Raw genomic sequence first — 5,057 nt, forward strand, 5'->3', positions numbered from 1 at the left:
TCCCTGGATTGATGGCTCCGCTGTCTCCCCTTGGGTCTTGCCACACCTGAGTAGAAGTCTAATTCCTAATCTCAGAACCCCTGCTGTCTTTCCTGTCATAATGCAGTTAATCAGACAACACCCAGCTGTGTTCTAAGACAGGACTCTGCCTTCTGCTTGGGACACATCTTCCTTCTCTCATCTTTTAGGTTCCCCCAGAGGTCTCAGTTGAATGATCAGAAAAACGCAGGGAATCAGACAATCAGATAACCAGGGAGTGGAGATAGAGGCTAATGGAATTCCCTTGGCTATAGTTAGGGGAGAAAAAAACAAGCAAAAGAAAAACAAAACGAAACAAACCCAACAGAGGACCAGGGCAGATAGTGAGACATGGCGACCTTGCTAAGTAGAGATCTCAAATCCCTGTGGTCTGAGGACAGATGTTCCATAAACTCGTGTACAATCTCATTTATATTAGGTGGTTTATTCTGCCATAGGAAGATTATCTTGCTTGTGCTGCAAGCCAAGGTAGCTCACGTGGGAGCCCTCCTCTCTAAAGCTTGCCCCATGCACAGAAAGGGAGCCCCACATCTCACCTCAAGGGGATGCTGTTGAAATTCAGCATTTGCAAGCCTTGTCCTCACAGTCCGGACCTACAGCCCTTGCTGCTTCCGTACCTGGTCTCTACCTGACCCTAGGCTTTGCCCATCTCGTTTTCTGTTTGCTCCAGCCAAATCTCTATCTTTGCTGCCTTAGTTTACCTGCTTCTCCTGCTTTCAATTATCTTTTTCTTCTTTTTCTGACTTATGGCATTCATTCATTTATTCATTTGAGGTCACTACCCCTAAGGAGCTTGTAGTCTAGAGAGCAGGCAATTGCACAAACAGTTATTGGTTATAGTTATGATGAATGTTACACAGGAAAGCCCGAAGATGCTATAGAAAGGTGCCCAACTTCTGGTGGATCTGAGAATGCTTTCTGAAGGAAGGGAGTTTTAAGCTGTCCCTTGGAAGAAAGAAGAAGGGACTCTGGGGGGCTGGGATGGGGAGGCAGGGAAGGCTTAAGGAGCCTTTCAGTCTCAAAGGAATAGCACAGACAAGGGCCTTGAGACAGGCAGGGCTTATCTGTGTTTCTTCTCCTGACTCAGCACGGCCTACCTGTCTACACAGGAACCAACAGCAGTCTTCCTTGGCCTGAGAACCTTCCCTTTTGTACTATGTCATGGAAGCCATGTGCACACATCCTGGAATTCCCAGGGGATCCTCCCCAGTCGTGGCTTTTGATCTGAGCATTGAAGTAACAGTCGTAGGGAGTGCATCCAGGGAACTCTATATCTTTATTCTCTACACTGGGCCTACATGAATGGGGATTGAGCGTTTGTGGCCTTGGAGAATTTATCCCAGACCCTGGGGTTCCTTATCCTCCCCAACCCTGACTCTTTGAGCCCAACCTTCTCTGCTCAGGCTTCCGAGGTAAGCATCTGCATCTAGCGCAGTGCCTGGCTCACAGTAAGCCCTCCACAAATGCTAGCTGATTTGATTAGATTTGATCTGGGTCAATGTAAATAGGTGCAGTAGGATAAACAGAAGAGAGAAATCAAAGGATGATGACTATAAGGGGAGCCGTGATGTAATTTTAACCTGAAAATTGTCTGTAAATAGTCTGCACAGTTTATTCAAACCTCAGTCTTTCATAATCTAATTTTATGCAAATACCGGTGTGGTCTTCCTTACCTCTTGAATACCCAGATAGAGCCTTTTGGAGAACCAGAGCAGAGCTCCTTGAAGTAAGAAAACAAAAAAGACAAGGAATTCGGGATCTTTGAGTTGAAAGACAATAGCAGTTGTTTAATACAAAGTGGAGGCTGGGTGCAGTGACTCACACCTGTAAATCCTAGCACTTTGGGAGGCCAAGGCAGGAGGATCCCTTGAGTCCAGGAGTTTGAGACTAGCCTGGACAGCATAACAAGACCCTGTCTCTACAAAGATAAAAATAAATTAGCCAGACATGTGGGCATTCACCTGTGGTCCCAGCTACTTGGAAGGCTCAGGCTGGAGGACTGCTTGAGCCTGGGAGGTCAAGGCTGTAGTGAGCCATGATGGTGCCACTGCACTCAACCTGGGCAATGGAGTGAAACCCAGTCACAAAAAAATGAGGTCACTTCCCCAGTGGAGACAGCTGTCTTCAGTTCTCATTAAACATCTGGACAGGTTACAAACATTGCCTTATTTCATTTCTGGAAATTGTCAGCTAGTAGAAATGCCTAATGTTGGGGCAGAGTCATCCTCTCTCTTTCTCTTTCTCTCTTTACTGCAAAAAGCTTTATTTCCATTTGGTCCAAAGCTTGAGAGAAAGCTCCAAGGTGGTTAAAAAGCTGCCTAGTGGCTGGAAGGAGAGGCTCAGGCAGAAGTGACACTTTGAGGGGGATCCTTCAGAAGTTGCTGGGCTCAGTAGGCTCCTAGTTATGCTTCAGGGTAAGCTTTTGGAAGAGGAATTTGCCCAGGCTGGCCTGGGGGCCAGCCAACCTATCAAGATTGGTCAGGTGGTTGTTCACCTTCTTGATGAGTTTCACTTCCTCATTGAAGAAATGGCTTTCCAGGAAGTTAAGAGGTGGAGGTCTGTGTGGGAAGAACCCAGGGCATGAAGATCCAAAAGAGCCTGGTTCAGCTTCTTCTCCATGGCCATGGCAGCTTCCCTGGCATCCAAGGTTTTACCCCACTCATCTTGAGGTGACCTCTGGATGTCCTGGAATAGAGCACTGCTGCCACACTCGTTTTGTATCTTCAAGAGATGCTTGAAACCTCGCACTTCTCCTATTCATAGAAGTGGCCCACAGCTTCCAGAGCCACATCATCGTGATGGAAACAGAAGCCCAGTGAGAGGGGGTGGAGGAGGCCCACAGATGCAAATTGACCAGGAGGTTGGCGGCTGCCTCCACGTCGGTGGAATAATTCTGATGAATCTGGGAGCTCATCATTGGTTGGCAAGAAGGAGCTAACCACAACTGTGTGGGCTGATCCCAGAAGCAAGAGATAGCCAAGAAGATGATCTTGGGGTTTGCAAGTGAAGAGGAGATTGGAGGATGCTTGGGGGCTGGAAGAGAGGGAGTCCCCGGGTCTGTTCCATCCACACACTGTTGAAGAAAAGACAGATCCATGGGACTGCCAAACACACTGACTGCCATTTCTCTTACTGGTGTGAATTCTGTTTTCTGAAACCCTTTCAAATAAATCTAATTCCTTTTCTCTATGATTTCCATTTGAATGTTGGAAGATGGCCATTGAGCCTTCTCAAGATGGAGAACCGCCCGTGTTTCCTACCATGCTGTGGAGCCCTGTTCTGCTGGCTCAGCTCTGCACAGGCTCTGGCACCACGAGAAGGAACGTTGAGGGCCCTGAATTGCAGGCATCCCTGGGCAATACTCACAATCCCATCAGTAGGCCACACTGGTCATGAGGACCAACTAATGTAGTCTAGCCACTGTGACCGTATTTATTCCTAACTCCCAGATTTCTGTTTGTCTCCCTGCCTGGGATCCAGTCCTTGGATTGGGGCCCTGTCCTACCTCACAAGGCCTCTCTAGGAGTAGAGCCAAACCTCTGTCCCTGTAGGTGAGTCCCCAGCAGTTGATGCCAAGTCCTTCTGCCTGCCTTCTCCTTGGCCCCTTGCCTGCTGCCAGACTCCACTGGTCCTTTCTGGTCCTGTCTTTGACATGATCTTCCTGCATGGCCTTGGATTCCTTGTTTTCTAGCCAGCAAATGGAATCAGTTTGAATGCATTGGTGGATTTAAAAACTAGCCCCCTCTTAGAGTCACCTGGGAGAAACTTTATAGAGTGCCAGTGTCCAGGGCTGGAACTGGGATGAGAAGTGAAAGGTGCCTAGCATGAAAAATGTAAAGTGCATCCCTCTGGTGCCAACCCTGCACTGGGAGGGCCCAGAGAGTGACTGTTTCCTTACATTTGCTCCCCTAGGAGCCTGGCTTGCTTCACCCTGGTCCCAGCCCTGACATTACCAGGGCCATAGCACCAGAGATTCTGAGTCCAGATAATGGTATTTTGGGAAAACTAGGCAGGGGCTAATGTGTGTAGCCAGAATAGGGAGTAACTGGACAAGGTAGTCTCTCAGGGTTCTGTCACCAAGACCCCGGAACTCCTAACTGCATTCTTCTACACATGCTTGGCCTTGGGACTTTGCTAATTGCTTGTGATGTCCTACTGTTTCCTGGAGAGTATGTCTCATTTCCAAACTCCAGCCAGGCTCAGTCAAGCCCATCCCAATCCCCCCAGCACCCCAGGCTAACCAGGCCTTTGTTCTGACCAACTCCTCTCATTTTCCAAGCAAAGCCTCGCTTATAGCCAGGGCTCCAAACCCTCTGTTCTGTTAGTTTGCCTTTGGATATGTTCCAGCTGCCTGTACACCTTCTACATGATGGGATGTGGAGACTTTACAATGCTGAAGTATTCTGGTACATTCATATTAATTCATTCAACAAGCACGTGCTGAGGACCTGTCCTGTGCCCTGCACTGTGCTATTTACTGAGGAGTACAAAGATAGAGATGATAGATTCACACCTAGGGTAGTTTATGGTACATCAGCATTTCCCCAAATGTGCTCTGATTGTTAATGGATATTATACAAAACAAAGCAAAGCAAACAAAACAACAAAAAACGTTCCCTGGTAAAATGATTTAGGAAGACCTGAGTTCAAATAAACAGGTTTTTTTTTTACTGTAGGACTTAGAATCTTTAATTTGCTAATATATACTGTGTATCTCCATAAGAGAAGCTCAGTATACTACAATTCCCAAATATATTTGACCATCCACTTAACATGAAATGTTCCAAAAGGCACTTTGGGTAATGCTGTCATTGAAGGATAAATCTGGAATCAACCGTAATTCTAGATATGAGAGCTCTAGTAATGTGACCCAAGGTTGCATTAGCTGTTTGAGCAGCCACATCACTCGTTGACTTCTCGGGAAGGCTGGCTAAAATGCTTGGGTCTTTTTTCACACAACCATCCTTAAGTAGGTCTTTCTCTTTCACTACTTGGGCTATCGACTTTTTGGAAGTGGA

At 47.1% G+C, this 5,057-nt stretch overlaps 1 pseudogene; it reads right to left on the reverse strand.

The window, feature by feature from the left end:
• Positions 1–2,437: 2,437 nt before the first annotated feature.
• LOC105729742 (ferritin light chain-like) lies at positions 2,438–2,953 on the reverse strand (annotated as a pseudogene).
• Between the last annotated feature and the right edge of the window lie 2,104 nt (positions 2,954–5,057).

This window comes from Aotus nancymaae, unplaced genomic scaffold (assembly GCF_030222135.1).
Source record: "Aotus nancymaae isolate 86718 unplaced genomic scaffold, 86718_ANA_hifiasm-v0.15.2.pri h1tg000012l, whole genome shotgun sequence".
Classification (NCBI taxonomy): domain Eukaryota; kingdom Metazoa; phylum Chordata; class Mammalia; order Primates; family Aotidae; genus Aotus; species Aotus nancymaae.